This window comes from Ictidomys tridecemlineatus, chromosome 1 (genome assembly GCF_052094955.1).
Source record: "Ictidomys tridecemlineatus isolate mIctTri1 chromosome 1, mIctTri1.hap1, whole genome shotgun sequence".
NCBI classification, from domain to species: Eukaryota; Metazoa; Chordata; class Mammalia; order Rodentia; family Sciuridae; genus Ictidomys; species Ictidomys tridecemlineatus.
In genome coordinates, this window is record NC_135477.1 from 172,638,854 (window position 1) to 172,649,533 (window position 10,680).

The 10,680-nt window shown below is 35.5% G+C and overlaps 1 non-coding gene across 1 annotated transcript; it reads left to right on the forward strand.

The window, feature by feature from the left end:
* The first annotated feature begins 5,860 nt into the window (after positions 1 to 5,860).
* Trnaa-agc (transfer RNA alanine (anticodon AGC)) lies at positions 5,861 to 5,933 on the forward strand. Its single transcript has one exon. It is a non-coding gene; the product is annotated as a tRNA-Ala (tRNA).
* Positions 5,934 to 10,680: the final 4,747 nt, after the last annotated feature.

A 10,680-nucleotide genomic window follows, 5' to 3' on the forward strand; every position in this document is an offset into this window, starting at 1 on the left:
TTTAATTTATTTCTCATGGATGTATATGATGATGCCTTGACACTAAATGCTCAATCCACAAAAGAAAAAAATTAGCATTGGTCTTCATCAAATTAAAAACTTTCATGGTGCAAAAGACCCTGTTAAGACAATAAAAGGACATGCTACAGACTGACATAAATGAGGTCACCCATTATGAAGAGCAAAAAGAAAACTTTAAAACTATTTCTACTATTAAATTTATTTCCCTTTGTTTATACATTTTATAATATAAAAATAAATTTCTATGAAACCAGTCCTTCCCTATATTTAATGAAATTATACCTAAATTATGAAGATTTGGATCTACAAGCCGGAAGGTAAGAATCCAGCTCTTCTCTCTATGTTGGCTTTACAGAAACATGCTTTATCTAACTAAGCCTTTTTTTTTTTAAATGTCCCACTACTGTGTAATAGAAGTATTATGTAAGACACAAGTGTGAGCCACATGTACAATTTTAGATTTTCTACAGGCTATATTATCATTTTAAAATTTTTATCATATTTATTTCAAACTAACAATGGTAACCTTATGCCCATAGAAGGTACAGCAAGACATTTCAATACTGTTATACTCGAATTCAGGACCCCCAAAGACCACCAGAGACCCAAGATCGATGCAAGCAGCAAAGAGGTGTTTATTGCGAGCTAGCTCGGTCCTCTGCACACACACACAGCAACTGGTGATGCTGAGAGGCCCTGAGCCCAGGGTTTGCAGCAGTTTTATACATTTTTTTGGAGAGGGCAGGGACTTCACATACATCATAGCCTCTTTTAGCAAATCATCACACACCACGGGAAAATCAAATAACAACTCTAATACATGATTAGCACATTCACTGCGGGAACAAGTTGGGTAGGGGTGATTGGTCAGTACAAAAGGGGTATTCATTTGAACTGATTGGTTTAAGCCAAGAGGGATGTACGTGCTTAACTACATGGTTTCCCAACTTGTTATCAACCACCATAAACTACTGGGAGGGTCATCTGGCATCCCAGGTATTTCCCTGTCTCATGCTGATTGGTGGCTGCTAGGGGGCTGCTATGGATCCCCACCTAGCCTGACTGAGTCAGGGACACCTGGTGCAGCAGATCTCTCCTGTTATTTGTAGATAAACAACTTAGCAGGGTGGGAATGTGCTTAGGAGTGCTCTGTGGGATTTTCCAAGGACAAAGGTCATGTTCCTTCCTTGGACAGGCTTTGCTCTGAGGCAGAGGCCGGTTTTTCAATACATGTTTCAATCTGTGATAACCAGATCATCATAATTAGCATATCCATCACCTCAAACATTTATTATTTCTTTGTGTTTGGAATTTTTCTAACATGTCAATCAAACATTTTTTAAATTGTAAGTTTTCTTTTTATTGATGTGGTTGAACATAATTTTATATTCACTGGCCATCTAATAATACATATATATATGTTATATATTATATTGTATATTATTATATCCAGTTAATCTGTCTTTCTATTGAGTTGTTTTTGATTTGTAGTTATTTTTAATTCTGGATACTAATTTATTTCACTTTAATGATTTACAAGTATCTTCTCTTTGTGTGTGAATCAATATTTCAATGTGTTTTGACATATAGATATTTTCTTTCATGACTGACAATATTATTTATTTACAAATGTTTTCTACACTGAGAACATAAAGATTAGCTACCATGTTTCTGGAAAGTAATCATTAAACAAATTTTCTGAAAGAAGGCCTCTTTTTAAAACTATATCAAACAGCTATTCCTTAAAAAAAAAAAAAAAAGAAAGAAAACTGCCTGAACAACTAGGTTAAAATATTGTGAATAGGAATATGAGTTGTTTCAATGAGAACTGAGAAAATGTCTTATTTATCAGAGGATATATCTCTTGTAACACATTTTAAAATGGTAGGCATTTCAAATTTAAATAATAAATTAATAAATACTTTTCATGGTTTGAAGAAAGAATAACATCCAGTAAGCTACTCTTCAAAATCTATAAACTCCATATTACTAGACTCCAGATGTTGAACCTCAGTGAGTCCACATCTTGTAAATATCTTCTAGCTTGATAAGGTGATATTGAAAAGGAATTGACATTAGCTTGTTTTGATTCACCTATATTGTCCTCTCGACAACCCACAGATACTTTATTTGAGCCATATTAAATCAGAATTCCAGTGGAAAGTACTAAGGTCAGAAATCTATGTGAATGACTAAAGATGGAATTGATTTTTCTTACAGAATGAAATTTTTAATCTCAATAATCTCGAAACGTCAGTCAAGGGACAGAAAACATGAAAACTCAGGAGGGGAGACTTGGACTGTAATGAGAGAAAACTTTCTCCTGTCTATGGGTAGGAGATGTTATTTTGCAAATTATGATGACTCTTAGGGCATTTCTAGTGGTGCAAGCAGGCTTGAGATCCCCTTTGGGTCTGGGAGATAGGTTGAAGATGTGGAGACGTAGTCCAGGCAGAGATCCTGGAGATTCTGGAATTTTGTATGTGGTTTACCTGTTTGTCATGGGTTTTCAGTCAGTTCTCATGAGGAAGAGGAAATTGGATTCTTTCACAACATAATGGGTAGAAAGGAAGCAGACCTTCCATGCCTAGGATGAATAAGGAAAGCTTAAAAGTGGGTAGCTTCCATGGAGCTCATGGAGAGGACTCCTGGGTGGTTCCTACATGCTGCAGATCAGTTCTCTTCATTTGTCTTTGATACCAGCTTAGGCATAGGACCAGGAGGTCAGAGGTAAATAAACCACCCCTACTGGAGACAAATGGGGACCAAGTCCAGACAACACAACTCTCTTTATATGTATGTTCACATACATATAAAGAGAGTCTAAGTTTTGCCTTTAAGCCACAGGGAATGCAAATGCAGTGGGGGATATGAAAATGTGGGTGCCATTAGATTCTTCTGTACTGGGCTTTTCTCCAGACTGACTTATTTTTGTCTGAAGGGAGCTGGGCCTGGGCTAGAGTTTAGCAGCCTCATTATTTCTGAATTTCCTATAAGCACCATCTTCTCTCCAGAATCTTCACACTGCATCCTTCCAGTCTACACCTGCTATTTCTTTCCTTTCCATGGCTTATAACAGCTCTCCAAGTGTGAGAGGCATCTTAACACACTGGTAAGTGGCAGAAAGAGAAATTCCATGGTAGGGAATGGGGAGGAGGGAGGGAAGGAAAATGAGAGGGAGGAGATAATCGCATAGATTAGCCTCTCTTGCTAAAAATAAGACATGGGATGCTCTGAAAAGCAGATTTTTAACTGCTGAATCCAGATTTCTAAATGGACTACTTCTCTGTAGGACATCAGATTTTTGTAAGAGAAATGACTTAACTAATTATGAAGGATCTCATAAAACATGGGGCCATTTTATGCTCACCACACACTAGGAAAATGTATCATCTATGCTAATAAGAATGGGCAAATCATATTCTCAATTTTCATAAAAAGAAAAAAAAACAGTATGTAGGCTTCTAAAAGAAAAAGAGTTATGATTTGTTCCTTTTCTCCTCCCTGGCTGTTTTCTGAAGGAACTCTTTTCTGGTGTTAGGTACCATGTTAAGCAGTCCTACGTGAATGACTGTAGTCCTTGGTTAAGCACAGAGGTCTGCTCTTTGATCACTTGGTATAGGGACTTCCTTTTCTTATCAAGTCATCACAATACAAATAGTCCCAATAATTTTACACAGAGATTCTACAAGAAAGTAAAATTTAAAACAAGGCAGATTTGGGGCTGAGGTTGTGGCTCAGTGGTAGAGTGTTTGCCTAGCGTGTGTGAGGTCCTGCGTTCGATTTGATTCTCTGCACCACATATAAATGAATAAAGTAAAGGTCCATTGATAACTAGAGAATATTTTTTAAAAAAGGCAGATTTAAAATGTAGAAGAGTAGTTCACAACCATAATTAAGGGATTTTGTTCCAAATGGACAGAATATTTTCAGTCCTAAGAAGCTGTTCACTGTCCTTTTCTTCTTGGAGTCCAGGCCTTTGCTGTGTCCTAGTGTGAACTACAGGAGATAATAGCCCGAAGGTTCTTGGAAACCCCGGGTGACATTTTGTTCTCATAGAGCCAAAGCAGTGAGCAATGTGATGCCTCAGGGTTGCCTTGGAGGAGAAAGTTTTAACCTATGTTTAAAAGAATCTCTAGAAACCGCTTCCCCACAGGTAAGAGGGAGAAGGGGAAATTGAGGAATCTTTATTTTCCTAAAGTACATACATTTCAGAAAATTCAGGAAAGAGTGGAGATATAGAAGTGTGCCTATCAAATCAGCATCCCTATCTTTTAGATCCCAACTGGTCCAGCTTTGAAATTACAGAGGCACCCCGATTCTCTATCAGAACTATAACATCTTAGAATGAAAAAGACAAAATTAGTAGTGGTGCCCAAGAGCCACTGGCTAAACTAATGGCTTTAAAACTTCTTCACTGTGACAAACTACCAAAATTGTGTTTTATATACAACAACAACAACAACCACACACACACACACACACACACACACACACACACAGAAACCTATATTGTGTTTGCTGTACTCACATATGTATCTTTTCAGTTCTATTTCATTAAAATTACTTATGATCCATTAATCCCAAAGGACTTTAATATTCTTTTTGGAAAACAATTTTACTAGTAAAAAAACATTCCCCAATAAGATACACTATAGGTCTGAGTATTTATGGACATAAAGGGGGAAGAAAGGAGGAAGGGAAATAGGTTTGAAAGTGTTTGGACTTCCCTGCACACTGGACCCTTCTTTAATATTCAGCTTCTGTAGATACTCGGAAAGCAGACAGACTCTTTTAGCTAGCTTCACTGATAATAAAGCATGGTTCGATCACAAGGAAAAGGCTTACCTTCAAAAAAAGTGATTGCAAAAGGTATAGAAGAAAGAAAAGAAAGTCTGGATCTATGGAAATTATGGAAAGTTCTCTAGGGAAATAAAGGAGGAAAAAAACCAAATATGCTTCTCTTATTCATCATGGTAAGGAAGGTCAGAAAATCTCGATAGCACAGCAAAGGCACACATTACAAAAATACATCCAACCAGGCTACCTGGTCCAAGGATGGTAAAAGAGAAGAAAAAAGAGAGGGGGGAAGAGGTAGAAAAGAGACCAGAGCTTCTCAGAGTGTTCTGCTAATGAAGAGATATGAATTAATGAATCACGAGGTGGATTATAACGAAGAACAAGATGAGTTTAGGGAAACAAATAGAGGACAATATAGGAAATGGTAAAAAAAAAAAAATGAGATTTTCCTCTTAGTGAAGTGGGAAGCTTCTGGCAATGTACTTGAAGCAAGCATCCCCTGAAAGAAAGTTTAGATAATTGTTTCATTTTTTTTCCTGTAATTTAGAGATCTTTAGCTACTTTTCAAGAGAATGATATTGAAGATATTGTTGGCTCTGTATCTAAAAGAATAGTGAGAAGTTGACATGAGCTTAGGTAAGAGCATCCAAGATGGTGAAAACCCTAGAATGAATGTCCAGTCAAAAACATCAAAGGCCCTGGATGCATTCATCCCAGAGAAGTAACTCTCCATACAAAGCCTCTAGCTGCAAACAGAGATTACTTAAATTCTTTGTGAAATGTAAAAATGAGAAAACTCATTTTTGCTGTTTGAAAGAGTCACATTGCAGCTGAGCACAGTAGTTCATGTCTGCAATCCCAGCAGCTCAGGAGGCTGAGACAGGAGGATGGCAAGATCTAGGATAGCATTAGCAATTTAGCAAGGCTCTGAGCAAGTCAGCAAGACCCTGTCTCAAAACAAAAAGGGCTAGAAATATGACTCTGTGGTTAAGTGCCTGTGGATTCAATTCCTGGCACAAGAAAAAAAAAAGTCTTGGGCTGTGGTTGTAGCTCAGTGGTAGAGCACTTGCCTAGCATGTGAGAGGCCCTGAGTTCGATCCTCAGCGCCACATAAAAATAAAGATATTGTGTCTATCTACAACTAGAAAAAATGGAGATGTGAAGATTGCTGAAAGCACCTCAAACTCTAGAACTCAATGATTCTGTATTTGGATGGAGAAAACATGGGAGATGAAAGACCAATATGGATTTTACATTTCTCCAAAAGTTATCACCTTAAGGTTTGCTCTGTGATGAATGACAACAACATGTGGGATGCCTTAGAGTTATGATTCATCTAAACAAGCATGTCAAAGAAGTCCCAGCTTCCCTGCCCACCCAGATATGTAGTTACTGGTCTACTGAGAGATGTGTAGTTACTGGTCTACTGAAAGATCTGGGCGTGGATTCCAAGGCCAGGCTTGCAGTGATAAAGAAGCCTGAGGTCTGTCAATGTGTATGGCAGTGAGAATGTGCTCTTTATGATGAAAATATCTCCTTGAGGGTGACTGAACTTTTTGCTCCTTTACTTATCTCCCCATTTTGAAATATTAAAATCAAAATATTTTTCTTCTAAAACACAAAATGACAGAAATAAAACATACTTTTAGAATCTCAGGACTTTTGTTTCCTAATGCTTTATATATAGCTGTTCTAATGAAGTGTGTCAGCAATTTTGAAAACCTATTTGAACTCTGCAAGAGTCATGATTCAAAGAGAGAAGAGCTTTATGTTCGGAGAGCTGATTCTGAACTTGACTGCAAGCCAATAGATTAGTATTGGGTTCATTGTTCAACACCTGCTTCAACACAACCACTGTAACGCTCTTTCATATTGTTATGAGTCAACTAAAATTTTATGTTTTTTGTAATTAAAAATAAAAGGGGAAATGAACTTTAAAGAGTAATTTCTAATTTATCCCTTATTGTTTTGTAAGCCAAGAAACCTTTGTTATATTTTGTTTTCCATTTTTACTCAGGTATAATTGACAAATAGCAAGTGTATATATTCAGGATTTTCAAAATAATATTTTGATGTATGTATAAATTTTGAAATAAATAGCCACAATCAAGTTATCTTGTTTTATGATGAGAAGACTTACACTCTACTTACTTAGCACATATTAAGTTTCTAATACATTATTATTATCTGAGTCAGCATGCTGTACAGTAGTTGTCAAGAATTTATAACTGCAAGTGTATACATTTAGCTCCAACATCTCCATATTCCCTACCTGCAGGTCCTTGGAGCTGTCCTCTTAATGCCTAAGACACAGCTCCATGATAAGTTGTTTTCCTTTGCAAAGCACATGGGCTTCTAGATTATGATTGGAGAAGAAATTTAACAGAGTAGTATAAAAAGTAGTAAAGATATAATAGTAGTATAGATATAATTTATCTGTTTGCTAAATGGTTCATGCTAAGAACTGAGAACACAAAAGGTGAATTGCATTCAATTCTAGAAAATACAGTTAAGTATTTGGGGGAGAGGGTCAGTCTTATAGACACCTGCTCTCTGACCAGATAACAAGTGTAATTAGCTAGTATAAAGGAAATTCCTTATTTTATGTGAAGATGATATAGTAAACCTAAGTTTCCTATACCAGAAAATGTATTTTTTACTTTTCTTTTTAAGTTTTATCTCAAGTAAAATTAATTACTAATTATCTATTAAATTATACACTATATTTTATTTTTGGAGGAGGTTCATTTGCAAAATAACTCTTTAGGCAGGGCAAAGATGCATAAATTATGATAGCATACCAGGCACTACTGAGAGGATACCTGGATGAGCTTTTTAAGACATTCATTATAAAAACTAAGTCATGAGTTTCTGATAATCACAGTAAATTTATAAGAATCAAAGCTAGTTAATTTTTTCTAGCATTTATATTTTAGAAACCTAAAACAGCATGCAAAAAACCCCACCATATTGTAATGTATTTGTAATTTATTTGTTTTCATGTTCAGGTGGTAAATTCATAAGGGCAAGCACCCGTTTATTATGTTGGTCGTTGAATCCTTTGGGTTTGGAAAAAATACACTGGATCCTAAAGAACTACTTTTTAAGTAAGAAGATGACTGGCTATTCTAGAAATTAAAGCAAAGGAAAACAACCCAAAGAAACAACTCACATGTTTGCAATCCCAAGAAATATCCTAGGGTTTGGACAATCAATTTTAATTTTACTATTGTGGAAAATGAGACTACGGAAAATGAATATTTTTAGGATAGTAGTAATTACTGGATAATTAGGCTATACTTTCTATGGTAGGAATACAAATATAAATTAACACATATTTACTATGGACCAAAGTTTTATGTTTAATCACTCTGATTTTGGATGAGTCTTATCTGGCTTCAAATATCTGCTTATTTGCCTTCATAAAATGGCTGGCTCTGTAATATCAGTCAAATCATATATCCTTGTAAATCTCCATTCTCTCCTATGCAAAATAAAAATAAGAGTATCTTCCTCTTAGTATATTTGGAAAAAAGAAATGAAACACATACACACACACGTGCAGACACACACACACATATACAGAAACAGAGCGAACCAGGGTGAATGTATATGTGGTATATATGTACATATGTGTATACATACACACACTTAGTGATTAAACTTGGAAACAATAGGTAGTAGCTGTGATTAACATGACAAGTAAATTTAATTTATTAATAGATTATATATTCAAGTTTATTGGAAATGTATTACTTTATATAAAGTACTTTATATAAGTCTGATGTATAGAGAAAATTGAGTTTGAAATATTAGACGCCAAAAGAAATAGAAGATTACTTAGAAACACAGATTTTTAATTTCTGAGATTATGATGCCAATGAGAAAATAGAAATGTGTTAGTAAGACATAGTGTGCATATTTGCCAAAAAGTGAATAATCACTTTAGGTAACAGGTCCTAAAGTTTTTGAGAGGTGAATATTTTGTTTTCTTACTTCTAAATGAACATAATATTTTGTCCCCACCTTTTCCTGTCTCCTCAGTGAATAGATATGTAGACACCGAAAACAAATATAAAAAGAGATTGACATAGCAATTAGTACAATGCTCAGCACATCAGTGACAACAACAATAATGAGTGTGATAATAAGGCACTCCACAAACATGTTTATCCAATTAAGGTTAAATATATCAGGATATATATATCATAGTCCTGATAGATATATATATCAGAGTCCAGATGAGACAGTTATAAATCCCACAGGGAAGCAACTACTACATGCAGAAATACTATTAATTATATTAATTTATCTTCAGGGACTCATTTTAATTTCAAGCTGATGAAATCCATTTCTCTGTAAAGCTAAATTGATGAAATATCACAAAATGATAATTAGAGCTGAGCATCACCTCAATTGTGTCAACAGAAATGGGTTTTATGGAGTATTCATGCAAGGACAATTTCTTCCTGCTTTTGTCTTCCTGTCACTTTGAGAATTGTATCTGGGAGAAAATATTGATTGGGTAAATTTTCATCATTATTTTTTTTCCCTTGCTGGGGATGGAACCCAAGTCTCATACATGCTAAGCAAGGGACTAGTAGCCACTGAGCCACACACTCAGACCTGACTGTGCAGGACAGCATGGAGGCAAACTTATCTAATGCACAATTTCCATTATTTACATGATGTAAATCACACACCACAACACACAGTCAGGGAATAAAAGTTGCTTGGCTGTTATTATTATGATACTGAACTTTGTTCGCTTGGGTCTTGCTTAAGACAGAAACTGGCAGAAAACAAAGTATGACAAGTTGCATATGCTTTGTTTTTATTCTATTTTCTGTAATAAAGGAACCTATAAATATGAATTACTCCATAGAAAGTCTTCTAAAAATGGAAGCCTGAAATAATAAAATATGAAGAAACATCTCATCTTTTCCTATCCTGGGAAATACAGTAGATAGTGTGGGTCATGTTGGAACAGATGAAATCTCAGTCTGAAATTGCTGGAAATTTTTCTAATATTTGTTTTTGCCCAAATAGGAAAATAAAATTTTTGACTTAATTTACATGACACTGCATTGCTTTGTCATGGTGAGCACTCTGACATGGGGGCTCTTAGTAGACTGAGGGGTCTACTTGTTTGTGACTCAGAGCAGAGAAGGAAATTGAACAAACCTCCAGTAACTGATGACACCCATCACGTGTCTGCTGTCATTCAAAAACTGACACAGGATTTGCAGTTTCACCATTTTCTTCCATCATTCAATAGAGGATGACTGACTTCTCTTAGTGCAACAAACTTTTCATTTTCCTTTATTACATGCATGCTAACAGCCTCACCACTTCCCTGTTTTTGTGAACTCCTTTTGGAAACTGCAAAGGCAATTGAGATTTTTGAAATGACAGAAAGTTTCTTTGCCAAGCAAAGTTTTGACTGTAAGAAAAGTATGGGCCATCTGTGATTTTGGCAACAAGTTTGCTTTGCTGCTTTTGAAAAAGAAACTCTTCTGTCGTTGTAACCCATGGGTATCAACTGCTATGAAGGATATTGCCAGCAATCATCAAATAAGTCTATTCACTGGCTTAAAAGTCACCAATTAAAGTTTTGGGGAAAATAAAGTTTTCTATAAGATAGAGGATCTATGGATTCATTGCAAAAATTTTATGGGTATTCGAATGAAATGCGAGCATAAGTTTTACTGTTTAGGACAAGAAGAATATTTAATGTGCAGAGCAGTTTGACAATTAGAAGTTCACCAAGTACTTGGATTATTTACTAAACAATATGAGCCACACAGATAGAAGCCATGTTATTTTATTAATCAAAATCATCAAATCAGCTGCCTCACT